Raw genomic sequence first — 14269 nt, 5'->3', positions numbered from 1 at the left:
CTGAAAGGGGGGGGGGGGTTTGGGGGTTTTTTTAGCTAGCTAATAGAGAGTAGTGTCCTCTCTTATCTCCGTGCTTGGTCGACGCAACGTATAGAGAGGACTCAACACGCTAGCTAGCTAGTAAGCAAATGAAGGAAACTATTAAGTACAGAAGATCATCATGAACATATACAGAAGTGATCGACCTCTCCTTCTCCGAGAGATTGGTCGAACAACAATTTTTCGTATATCTTACCGACGGTACTGGCTACATATATATATACAATGTGTAAGATCTCTTACAATACCCTAACATATGAACTTTACTTCCACATGCATGGTGGTATTCTCCGGCTTTATTAATGACGTGGTCAAGAAAGAATCCAGCCAATTCCTCTTGAATTGCTCGCATGTGATCTTGTGGTAAGAGTATTCCACATATCCCACATCTAATTTGAATAAGGGGGTCAATACATATATATGAATGAAACTCAACAGAAATGATGGTAATAAAATAAACTTGTTAATATTTTTGCTTACACACTTCATATTGTCTTTAGAGTAGCCCCGCCTATTCTTGGCCGTCGCGTTGTAGATGAACTCGTAGACATAGTACCCACAGTAGTTATTCCTGGCTTCCTGCCACAAGCACTTTACGAGAAATAGAGGTCAATCAAATTGATAAGCATTATAATGGCATTGATGAAAGTAGCTAGAATCAACGGGATGCGTGGAACTAGCTAGCTAGCTAGTAGTACTTACTTTCGGGTATTTCCATTGCAGATCCCGTAGCAGTCACGAAACATGTGCAGTGAATACTTTCCAAACCCTGCGAGACAAAGAAAACAATTACTTGATATTATGAAATGAACAAAGTTGCCGATATGGTGTGATAATGATTGATTCAACTTACTTTTCGAGCATTTTATACATGTCCGCATAGTCCGCGGGATCTTTTCGTCTCGAGTCTAAGACGTTTACTAGTCCCTGCTCAAGCTTAATCTCTAGGAGAATATAGTGGAACCTGTGCACGCATGCATAACTCATCAATTACATTAATTACTATAACCTCCAGTAATAATTAAGGGAAATGCACAAGACAGTAACACTCACTTGAAGTTGTAAGGAAAGAGTATTGTATATCTTTGGTTTGATTTATTACCAACGATCGTAGCAAGTTGTCCTTGGTTTCTTTAGCATGAAATGTAACCGTAAATTCATCTATGAGATTTGTGTTAATGAACCCAATATCATACATTTCAGCATTTCTGCATTCGACGATCTTTAATCTGCATAATATAGTGAGGATAATTATATATACATGCAATAAAAGAGCTGAGCTATATATAGAGACTTAATGACAGAAGTGGTACTTACAGACAGTAGCAAGTGACCGTTAATTTATCGAGGGCATTTAGATTGAAAAACTGGAAGAACTCCTCAAATGGAACAGACAACTCCTCAATTCCAACGAGGTCATGTTGATCCTCTTTAACTTTCAGCGTCAAAGTATCAATTTTCTTCCCAGCTGACTGCTTTCTGCAGGTTTCCATGTACCAATCATGGAATCTTTGCATCATCGTTGTTAGAGTAGTTCCATCTTTGACGAGAGGCTTCCCGTACTCGTATTTGAATTCGTCCACCTCCATTATATCAAAATGTGCATCATCGTAATTTCCAGGATTGGTACCGGGCAAGATCCTCGGATGATTAGCAACGATATCGCTAGACACCTTGAGCGGGGGCACAATTGGTTCGCTTGTTCGCCGAGCTGGGGAATTCCAGTTCTTCGTTCTTGTAACCTTTTGTCACTGCAAGTACTTCCTGACCGCTCGCTTCCTCATATGTATTTTCAGTAATGCTCTCATAGTTGGTTTGCGGCGGAGAGGGTGGTGGTCGCTGCAGGGCATCCAAAGTGCGCTTCGCTTTCACCGGATCTATCTTCTCCTTCGGAGGTGGATGTCTCTTAGCTCTTTGCGTTTCGAAGTAGTCCTTCACTTGGGCTTGACAGATCTCCTCGTTTTCCTGTTCGGTCTTCTCGTATGGTAACTTCTCTGGAGTCTTGAGAGATGGACCGAATCTGCATTGCCTCCCGCCTCTGGCTGTACTGCTAGACGCCGGAGCAGGCCAAGCAGCCGCGGCTGTCTTCTTTCGTTGCTTACGAGGCGGAGGAGAAGGACTACGACGCACCAGAGCAGCTGGAGCAGCGGCGGGTCTCTTCCGCCCTTGCTGAGGAGGCGGAGAAGGAGGAGGCTGGTTGGTCAGGCCCGCCGGCACAGGCGGAGAAGGAGGCGGAGTGCCGCCACACGCCAGAGAAGGAGGCGGAGTGCCTTGATCACTCATCGGAGGAGCAGGCGGAGGAGGAGGCGGAGTGCCCTAACTCGCCGGAGGAGGAGGAGGAGGCGGAGGCGTCCAGTTCGGAAGGTTGATGAGCTCCTTCCGCCATAGGCATGGAGTCTTCAGAGCAGAACCCAGCTGAGTCTCCCCTTCACTGGTAGGGTGGTCAAGCACGAGCTCCTAAAATCCCTCCATTATTTTTTCCACCGTCACCCTAGCATATCCTTCTGGAATTGGACGACAGTGAAAAGTTGCGTGGGTTCAGGAGGTCGAACAGAGCCGACAGCCGCCTTGACTTTGTAGTTATGTCATTGCGTCATAAGGTGGCAATGTTGGGACTCCGTGATAGCATCCACGGGGTAGCTAGCAGGAGCCGTGAAGACAGGCTCCAGCTGAAGCAGCTCGGTGGAAGCCACGCTGCTTCTCCGCTGAGATGGCGGGGTAGCTTCGGCAGGTAGCTTGCTTCGAACTGCATCTTGTTCCTCTAGCTTCTGTACCCTTGCGTGCAGCTCCTGCAGTTCGCTCTGCTCCACTTTCCTCCTCCTCTCTTTGCATTTGTAACCGCGTGCATCCGGAAACCCAGCCTTCCACGGAACGGAGCCTCGCGTGCCTCGTGTCCGTCCAGGGTGCTCAGGATTCCCGAGGGCCATTGTGAGCTCGTCCTTCTCTCTGTTTGGAACGAACGTCCCTTCCTGCGCTGCGTTAATATAGTGCTAAAGTTTTGTAAGGGGTATTCCCAGTTGCTCCCTCGTCCAAACGCACTTCCCTATTACAGGGTCCAAGGTTCTGCCAACCCCGAAGAACCAAGTCCGGCAATGGTCTAGCCAGTTCAATGTCTCTGGTTTGACCCCTTTATCAAGCAGGTCGTTCTCAGCCTTGGCCCACAACGGTCGGGTTTTGAGGTAGCCACCTGACCCCGTGCGATGGTGATGCTCCTTCTTCGCAGCATTTATCTTGTTTGTTGCTGACATCTTCTTACTCCTCTCCGCTTGATCTATGAGCTTCTCAAATCTGCCGACGAATTCTGGTGTCTTTTTTTGGTCGACAAACTTTGCTTTCAGCTCATTCTTCCACCTCCTGAATAGATCTGCCATCTTCTTGAATGCAAAGGACTTGATCATTGGCTCCATAACTGGATTCTCCGGATCCTCCTCTTCTGGTAGGTTGAAATGTACCTTCAGGGCTTTCCAAAGATCCTCTTTTTGTCTATCTTCGACAAAAGAAACTTGAAGCTCTTCATCCTTAGGCTGATTCGATAGGTCGATGCTGATCAGGATCATGTCCCTAAAAAGAACCCCGCACTGAGCAGTAAATGCGTCCTTGGTCCAGAGGGGTTCAATCGGTTGTCCATCGCGCGCGATTGCTGTGATTGTGAACCTTTCATCCGAGTGCAACTTTTTCTTCGGGCCTTGTCTCTTTACTGAAGTCGTGCTTGATCCGGAGGGCTAGAAATAAGAAGAAAGACGGGAGTTAATATGTGTAGATACAAAAACAATGAATGCATCAATTAGCTAGTCAGCACATGCTTAATTAATATATATACCTGGCCGGACTCTGTTCGGTCACCGAAGCCGTCATCACGGCCTCCTTCTTGCACCGGCATTCGGTCACCGGAGCCATCATAATCATGTCCTTCCTCCTCCGTTCTTTGATAACCGTAGCCTGCTTCTTCACCCTCTCCTTCCAGACCATCGGTTTCGTTGAGATATGACATGACATCAGCTCTAGCTGCGATTATGCCCCCCAACACCCGTTCTGCCTCCTCGTCTCGGTCATGCTCCATAGTTTCTGAAAATATTACAACATGGCAATTTATTATACAAACATGACAGATGGATATATTAGTAGCAAACGTAGACCTAGCTATAGCTATTCACAACAAGTAACTATATTAATAATGGCCTCGACGCTTCTCTAGGGTTTGGGGTGGCCTCGGCGACACTTAAAGGGTTCGGAGTGGCCTCGACGACAACGCTCTTTTAACTTGGTAAAGGAGGGGTATATTGACAACGATGACATACATACATGGAAAAAATGTTATCGGGGAGGGGGTATATCGACCCCCCCCCCTCATGTTGAAGTTATCGGGGAGGGGGTATCGACCCCCCCCCCCCTCATGTTGAATATATGTTGAATTCCCGAGAGAGTTATGAACCGGAGGGGGACTCCTCCTGTTGGGGAACGTTGCAGAAAATAAAAAAAATTCCTACGGTTTCACCAAGATCAATCTATGAGTTCATCTAGCAACGAGAGAGAGGAGTGCATCTACATACCCTTGTAGATCGAGCAGAAGCGTTCAAGACAACGGGGTTGAGGGAGTCGTACTTGTCGTGAACGGACAGCACCTCCGCGTTCAAGACACGTAAGGTTGGGGAAGACGTCTCCTCCTTCTTGATCCAGCAAGGGGGAAGGAGAGGTTGATGGAGATCTAGCAGCACGACGGTATGGTGGTGGATGCAGCAGGGATCCCGGCAGGGCTTCGCCAAGCGTCTGCGAGAGGGAGTGGTGTAGCAAGGGGAAAGGGAGGCGCCAAGTGCATGGGTGCGGCTGCCCTCCCTCCCCCCCTTTATATAGAGCCCCTAGGGGGGGCGCCGGCCCTAGGAGATCCAATCTCCAGGGGGGCGGCGGCCAGGGGGGTGGCTTGCCCCCAAGGCAAGTGGAGGCGCCCCCCACCCCTAGGGTTTCCAACCCTAGGCGCAGGGGGGGCCAAGGGGGGCGCACCAGCCCACCAGGGGCTGGTTCCCCTCCCACCTCAGTCCATGGGGCCCTCTGGGATAGGTGGCCCCACCCGATGGACCCCCGGGACCCTTCTGGTGGTCCCGGTACAATACCGGTGACCCCCGAAACTTTCCCGATGGCCGAAACTCGACTTCCTATATATCATTCTTTATCTCCGGACCATTCTGGAACTCCTCATGACGTCCGAGATCTCATCCGATACTCCGAACAACTTTCTTTTTACTGCATACTCATATCTCTATAACCCTAGCGTCACCGAACCTTAAGTGTGTAGACCCTACGGGTTCGGGAGACATCCAGACATGACCAAGACGCCTCTCCGGTCAATAACCAACAGCGGGATCTGGATACCCATGTTGGCTCCCACATGCTCCTTGATGATCTCATTGGATGAACCACGATGTCGAGGATTTATGCAACCCCGTATACAATTCCCTTTGTATATCGGTATGTTACTTGCCCGAGACTCGATCGTCGGTATCCCAATACCTCATTTAATCTCGTTACCGGCAAGTCACTTTACTCGTACCATAATGCATGATCCCGTGACCAGACACTTGGTCACATTGAGCTCATTATGATGATGCATTACCGAGTGGGCCCAGAGATACCTCTCCATCATACGGAGTGACAAATCCCAGTCTCGATTCGTGCCAACCCAACAGACACTTTTGGAGATACCCGTAGTGCACCTTTATAGTCACCCAGTTACGTTGTGACGTTTGGTACACCCAAAGCACTCCTACGGTATCCGGGAGTTGCACAATCTCATGGTCTAAGGAAATGATACTTGACATTTTGAAAAGCTCTAGCTAAACGAACTACACGATCTTTGAGCTATGCTTAGGATTGGGTCTTGTCCATAACATCATTCTCCTAATGATGTGATCCTGTTATCAATGACATCCAATGTCCATAGTCAGGAAACCATGACTATCTGTTGATCAATGAGCTAGTCAACTAGAGGCTCACTAGGGACATGTTGTGGTCTATGTATTCACACGTGTATTACGATTTCCGGATAATACAATTATAGCATGAACAACAGACAATTATCATGAACAAAGAAATATAATAATAACCATTTTATTATTGCCTCTAGGGCATATTTCCAACAGTCTCCCACTCGCACTAGAGTTCAAAAATCTAGTTACATTGTGATGAATCGTACACCCATGGAATTCTGGTGTTGATCATGTTTTGCCCTAGGGAGAGGTTTAGTCAACGGATCTGCCACATTCAGGTCCATATGTACTTTACAAATATCTATGTCTCGATCATGAACATTTTCACGGATGGAGTTGAAGCGACGCTTGATGTGCCTGGTCTTCTTGTGAAACCTGGGCTCCTTGGCAAGTGCAATAGCTCTAGTGTTGTCACAAAAGAGTTTGATCGGCCCCAACGCATTGGGTATGACTCCTAGGTCGGTGATGAACTCCTTCACCCAGATTGCTTCATGCGCTGCCTCCGAGGCTGCCATGTACTCCGCTTCACATGTAGATCCCGCCACGATGCTTTGCATGCAACTGCACCAGCTTACTGGCCCACCATTTAAAATATACACATATCCGGTTTGTGACTTAGAGTCATCCAGATCTATGTCGAAGCTAGCATTGACGTAACCCTTTACGACGAGCTCTTCGTCACCTCCATAGACGAGAAACATGTCCTTTGTCCTTTTCAGGTACTTCAAGATATTCTTGACCGCTGTCCAATGTTCCTTGCCGGGATTACTTTGGTACCTTGCTACCAAACTTACGGCAAGGTTTACATCAGGTCTGGTACACAGCATGGCATGCATAATAGATCCTATGGCTGAGGCATAGGGGATGACACTCATCTCTTCTTTATCTTCTACCGTGGTCGGGCATTGAGCCGAGCTCAATCTCACACCTTGCAATACAGGCAAGAACCCTTTCTTGGACTGATCCATATTGAACTTCTTCAATATCTTATCAAGGTATGTGCTTTGTGAAAGACCTATGAGGCGTCTCAATCTATCCCTATAGATCTTGATGCCTAATATGTAAGCAGCTTCTCCAAGGTCCTTCATTGAAAAACACTTATTCAAGTAGGCCTTAATGCTGTTCAAAAGTTCTATATCATTTCCCATCAAAAGTATGTCATCCACATATAATATGAGAAATGCTACTGAGCTCCCACTCATTTTCTTGTAAACGCAGGCTTCTCCATAAGTCTGCATAAAGCCAAACGCTTTGATCATCTCATCAAAGTGAATGTTCCAACTCCGAGATGCTTGCACCAGCCCATAAATGGATCGCTGGAGCTTGCATACCTTGTTAGCATTCTTAGGATTGACAAAACCTTCCGGCTGCATCATATACAGTTCTTCCTTAAGATAACCGTTAAGCAATGCCGTTTTGACGTCCATCTGCCATATCTCATAATCATAGTATGCGGCAATTTCTAACATGATTTGGACGGACTTCAGCTTCGCTACGGGAGAGAAAGTCTCATCATAGTCAACCCCTTGAATTTGCCGATAACCCTTAGTGACAAGTCAAGCTTTATAGATGGTAACATTACCATCCGCGTCCGTCTTCTTCTTAAAGATCCATTTGTTTTCCATCACTCGCCGATCATCGGGCAAGTCTGTCAAAGTCCATACTTTGTTTTCATACATGGATTCTATCTTGGATTGCATAGCTTCAAGACATTTGTTGGAATCTAGGCCCGCCATCACTTCTTCATAGTTCGAAGGTTCACCGTCGTCTAACAACATGATTTCCAGGATAGGGTTGCCATACCACTCTGGTGTGGAACGTATCCTTGTGGACCTACAAAGTTCAGTAGCAAATTGATCCGAAGTACCTTGATCATCATCATTAATTTCCTCTCCAGTCGGTATAGGCACCACAGGAACATCTTCCTGAGCTGCGCTACTTACCGGTTCAAGAGGTAGTACTTCATCAAGTTCCACTTTCCTCCCACTTACTTCTCTCGAGAGAAACTCTTTCTCCAGAAAGGACCCGTTCTTGGCAACAAAGATCTTGCCTTCGGATCTAAGGTAGAAGGTATACCCAATGGTTTCCTTAGGGTATCCTATGAAGACGCATTTTTCCGACTTGGGTTCGAGCTTTTCAGGTTGAAGTTTCTTGACATAAGCATCGCATCCCCAAACTTTTAGAAACGACAGCTTAGGTTTCTTCCCAAACCATAACTCATACGGTGCCGTCTCAACGGATTTAGACGGTGCCCTGTTTAAAGTGAATGTAGCTGTCTCTAGAGCGTATCCCCAAAAAGATAGCGGTAAATCGGTAAAAGACATCATAGTTCGCACCATATCCAATAAAGTGCGATTACGACGTTCGGACACACCGTTACGCTGAGGTGTTCCAGGCGACGTGAGTTGTGAAACGATTCCACATTTCCTTAAGTGCGTACCAAATTCGTGACTTAAATATTCTCCTCCACGATCTGATTGTAAGAACTTTATTTTTCGGTCACGTTGATTCTCTACCTCATTCTGAAATTCCTTGAACTTTTCGAAGGTCTCAGACTTGTGTTTCATCAAATAGACATACCCATATCTACTCAAGTCATCAGTGAGAGTGAGAACATAACGATATCCTCCGCGAGCCTCAACGCTCATTGGACCGCACACATCAGTATGTATGATTTCCAATAAGTTGGTTGCTCGCTCCATCGTTCCGGAGAACGGAGTCTTGGTCATTTTGCCCATGAGGCATGGTTCGCATGTGTCAAATGATTCATAATTGAGAGACTCTAAAATTCCATCAGCATGGAGCTTCTTCATGCGCTTGACACCAATGTGACCAAGGCGGCAGTGCCACAAGTATGTGGGACTATCGTTATCAATTTTACATCTTTTGGTATTCACACTATGAATATGTGTAACATCACGTTCGAGATTCATTAAGAATAAACCATTGACCATCGGGGCATGACCATAAAACATATCTCTCATATAAATAGAACAACCATTATTCTCGGATTTAAATGAGTAGCCATCTCGTATTAAATGAGATCCAGATACAATGTTCATGCTCAAAGCTGGTACTAAATAACAATTATTGAGGTTTAAAACTAACCCCGTAGGTAAATGTAGAGGTAGCGTGCCGACGGCGATCACATCGACCTTGGAACCATTCCCGACGCGCATCGTCACCTCGTCCTTTGCCAGTCTCCGCTTATTCCACAGCTCCTGCTTTGAGTTACAAATATGAGCAACGGCACCGGTATCAAATACCCAGGAGCTACTACGAGTACTGGTAAGGTACACATCAATTACATGTATATCACATATACCTTTGGTGTTGCCGGCCTTCTTGTCCGCTAAGTATTTGGGGCAGTTCCGCTTCCAATGTCTGCTTCCCTTGCAATAAAAGCACTCAGTCTCAGGCTTGGGTCCATTCTTTGACTTCTTCCCGGCAACTGTCTTACCGGGCGCGGCAACTCCCTTGCCGTCCTTCTTGAAGTTCTTTTTACCCTTGCCTTTCTTGAACTTAGTGGTTTTATTCACCATCAACACTTGATGTTCCTTCTTGATCTCTACCTCCGCTGATTTCAGCATTGAATATACCTCAGGAATGGTCTTTTCCATCCCCTGCATATTGAAGTTCATCACAAAGCTCTTGTAGCTCGGTGGAAGCTACTGAAGAATTCTGTCAATAACCGCGTCATCCGGGAGATTAACTCCCAGTTGAGTTAAGCGGTTGTGCAACCCAGACATTTTGAGTATGTGCTCACTGACAGAACTATTTTCCTCCATCTTACAACTGAAGAACTTGTCGAAGACTTCATATCTCTCGACCCGGGCATGAGCTTGGAAAACCATTTTCAGCTCTTCAAACATCTCATATGCTCCGTGTTGCTCAAAACGCTTTTGGAGCCCCGGTTCTAAACTGTAAAGCATGCCGCACAGAACGAGGGAGTAATCATCAGCACGAGACTGCCAAGCGTTCATAACATCTTGGTTCTCTGGGATGGGAGCTTCACCTAGCGGTGCTTCTAGGACATAATCTTTCTTTGCGGCTATGAGGATGATCCTCAGGTGTCGGACCCAGTCCATATAGTTGCTGCCATCATCTTTCAGCTTGGTTTTCTCTAGGAACGCGTTGAAGTTGAGGTGGACATGAGCATTGGCCATTTGATCTACAAGACATATTTGCAAAGGTTTTTAGACTAAGTTCATGATAATTAAGTTCATCTAATCAAATTATTTAATGAACTCCCACTCAGATTAGACATCCCTCTAGTCATCTAAGTGATACATGATCCGAGTCGACTAGGCCGTGTCCGATCATCACGTGAGGCGGACTAGTCATCATCGGTGAACATCTCTATGTTGATCGTATCTTCCATATGACTCATGTTCGACCTTTCGGTCTCTTGTGTTCCGAGGCCATGTCTGTACATGCTAGGCTCGTCAAGTTAACCTAAGTGTTTTGCACGTGTAAATCTTTCTTACACCCGTTGTATGTGAACGTTAGAATCTATCACGCCCGATCATCACGTGGTGCTTCAAAACAACGAACTTTCGCAACGGCGCACAGTTAGGGGGAACACTTTCTTGAAATTATTGTGAGGGATCATCTTATTTACTATCATCGTTCTAAGTAAACAAGATCAAAAACATGATAAACATCACATGCAATCAAATAGTAGTGACATGATATGGCCAATGTCATATAGCTCTTTTGATCTCCATCTTCGGGGCTCCATGATCATCTTCGTCACCGGCATGACACCATGATCTCCATCATCATGATCTCCATCATCGTGTCTCCATGAAGTTGCTCGCCAACTATTACTTCTACTACTATGGCTAACAGTTTAGAAATAAAGAAAAGTAATTACATGGCGTTAATTCATTGACACGCAGGTCATACAATAATTAAGACAACTCCTATGGCTCCTGCCGGTTGTCATACTCATCGACATGCAAGTCGTGATTCCTATTACAAGAACATGATTTCATACATCACATATATATCATTCATCACAACTTCTGGCGATATCACATCACAAGGAAATTGCTGCAAAAACAAGTTAGATGTCCTCTAATTGTTGTTGCATCTTTTATGTGGCTGCAATAGGGTTCTAGCAAGAATGTTTTCTTACCTACGTGAAAGCCACAACGTGATTTGTCAACTTCTATTTACCCTTCATAAGGACCCCTTTTCATCGAATCTGCTCCAACTAAGGTGGGAGAGATAGACACCCGCTAGCCACCTTATGCAACTAGTGCATGTCAGTCAGTGGAACCTGTCTCACGTAAGCGTACGTGTAAGGTCGGTCCGGGCCGCTTCATCCCACAATACCACTGAAGCAAAATAAGACTAGTAGTGGCAAGAAAGTTGACAACATCTACGCCCACAACAAATTTGTGTTCTACTCGTGCAAAGAGAACTACGCATAATCCTGGCTCATGATGCCACTGTTGGGGAACGTTGCAGAAAATAAAAAAAATCCTACGGTTTCACCAACATCAATCTATGAGTTCATCTAGCAACGAGAGAGAGGAGTGCATCTACATACCCTTGTAGATCGAGCGGAAGCGTTCAAGAGAACGGGGATGAGGGAGTCGTACTCGTCGTGATCCAAATCACCGATGATCCTAGTGCTGAACGGACAACACCTCCGCATTCAACACACATACGGTTGGGGAAGACGTATCCTCCTTCTTGATCAAGCAAGGGGGGATGAGAGGTTGATGGACATCCAGCAGCATGACGGTGTGGTGGTGGATGCAGCAGGGATCCCGGCAGGGCTTCGCCAAGCGTCTGCGAGAGGGAGTGGTGTAGCAAGGGGAAAGGGAGGCGCCAAGTGCATGGGTGCGGCTGCCCTCCCTCCCCCCCCCTTATATAGAGCCCCTAGGGGGGCGCCGGCCCTAGGAGATCCAATCTCCAGGGTGCGGTGGCCAGGGGGGTGGCTTGCCCCCCAAGGCAAGTGGAGGCGCCCCCCACCCCTAGGGTTTCCAACCCTAGGCGCAGGGGGGCCCAAGGGGGGGCGCACCATCCCACCAGGGGCTGGTTCCCCTCCCACTTCAGCCCATGGGGCCCTCCGGGATAGGTGGCCCCACCCGGTGGACCCCCGGGACCCTTCCGGTGGTCCCGGTACAATACCGGTGACCCCTGAAACTTTCCCGATGGCCGAAACTCGACTTCCTATATATAATTCTTTACCTCCGGACCATTCCGGAACTCCTCGTGACGTCCGGGATCTCATACGGGACTCCGAACAACTTTCAGTTTACTGCATACTCATATCTCTATAACCCTAGCGTCATCGAACCTTAAGTGTGTAGACCCTACGGGTTCAGGAGACATGCAGACATGACCGAGACGCCTCTCCGGTCAATAACCAATAGTGGGATCTGGATACCCATGTTGGCTCCCACATGCTCCTCGATGATCTCATCGGATGAACCACGATGTCGAGGATTTATGCAACCCCGTATACAATTCCCTTTGTATATCGGTACGTTACTTGCCCGAGACTCGATCTTCTGTATCCCAATACCTCGTTTAATCTCGTTACCGGCAAGTCACTTTACTCGTACCGTAATGCATGATCACGTGACTAGACACTTGGTCACATTGAGCTCATTATGATGATGCATTACCAAGTGGGCCCAGAGATACCTCTCCGTCATACGGAGTGACAAATCCCAGTCTCGATTCGTGCCAACCCAACAGACACTTTCAGAGATACCCGTAGTGCACCTTTATAGTCACACAGTTACATTGTGATGTTTGGTACACCCAAAGCACTCCTACGGTATCCGGGAGTTGCACAATCTCATGGTCTAAGGAAATGATACTTGACATTTGGAAAAGCTCTAGCTAAACGAACTACACGATCTTTGAGCTATGCTTAGGATTGGGTCTTGTCCATCACATCATTCTCCTAATGATGTGATCCCGTTATCAATGACATCCAATGTCCATAGTTAGGAAACCATGACTATCTGTTGATCAACGAGCTAGTCAACTAGAGGCTCACTAGGGACATGTTGTGGTCTATGTATTCACACGTGTATTACGATTTCCGGATAATACAATTATAGCATGAACAACAGACAATTATCATGAACAAAGAAATATAATAATAACCATTTTATTATTGCCTCTAGGGCATATTTCCAACACCTCCCCCCTCATGTCTGATGAGTTTTTACTCCCTCTCTCCCATGAAACATTCATCGAATAAACTTAATACGAGTTTTAACAGAAAACATTCATCGAACAAAAAATTGACCAAGTTTTCATATATCATCATCATCATCTACTACAAAAAAAATTGACATATTCTTTACATATGAACATACAAACATTTGCATATTCGACAATAATATCACCAAAAAAATTCTATGAACATTAAAAATTCTATCGATAACGACATACCCGATAAAGAAAAAAAAGAAAAAAAGAGGAGAAGAAGAAAGGATAGAGGTGAAGAAGACAAAAAATAGAAATTACTCTATTTTTTCTTCTTCTCTTCTATTCCTTTCTTCTTCTCTATTTTCTTCTTCTTCACCTCTATTCCTTCCTTCTTCTCCTCTTTTTTCCTCTTCTTATTTATTTCTCCTCTTCTTCCTATCTTCTTCTTCTCCTTCTTATTCTGCTTCTTCCTCTTCTTATTATTTTCCTTTTTCTTCTCCTTCTTTTTCTACTTCTTCCTTCTTCCTTCTTCCTAGCTAGATATATAGTTTTTTCTAAAAATGTAACTTTTCCATATATAAAACTTTTTCTTCTTCTTCCTCCTTCCTTCTCTTCCTTCTTCCTAAATATATAAAACTTTTCTAAATATGAAACTAACCTAAAATGCACTAAATCGGATAACATACATAGATAAAACTTCTCTAAAAATCTAACTTTTGCATATATGAACATATATACACAGAGAACATATATACATATATACATTTTTATAAAAATGCAAAAATCAAATCATCATATATATGAACAAAAAATCTGGAAAAAAAACAGGACATATAATCATATACACACATACATATAATCACACATATACATATAATCTAAAAAAATCATATATATGGAAAAAAACAGAGAGGAAGCCGGCCAGACCAAACGTGGCAGCGGCGTGTGGTCGGGACAGGCCGGGGGCGTGGGGCGGCATCGGGGCAGGGGCACGGGCCGGGGTGGCGCGTCGGGGCAGGGGCACACGGGCCGGGGTGGCGCGTCGAGGCAGGGGCATGGGCCGGGGC

Source organism: Triticum dicoccoides, chromosome 4A (assembly GCF_002162155.2).
Source record: "Triticum dicoccoides isolate Atlit2015 ecotype Zavitan chromosome 4A, WEW_v2.0, whole genome shotgun sequence".
Classification (NCBI taxonomy): Eukaryota; Viridiplantae; Streptophyta; class Magnoliopsida; order Poales; family Poaceae; genus Triticum; species Triticum dicoccoides.
This window is presented reverse-complemented; position numbering follows the sequence as displayed.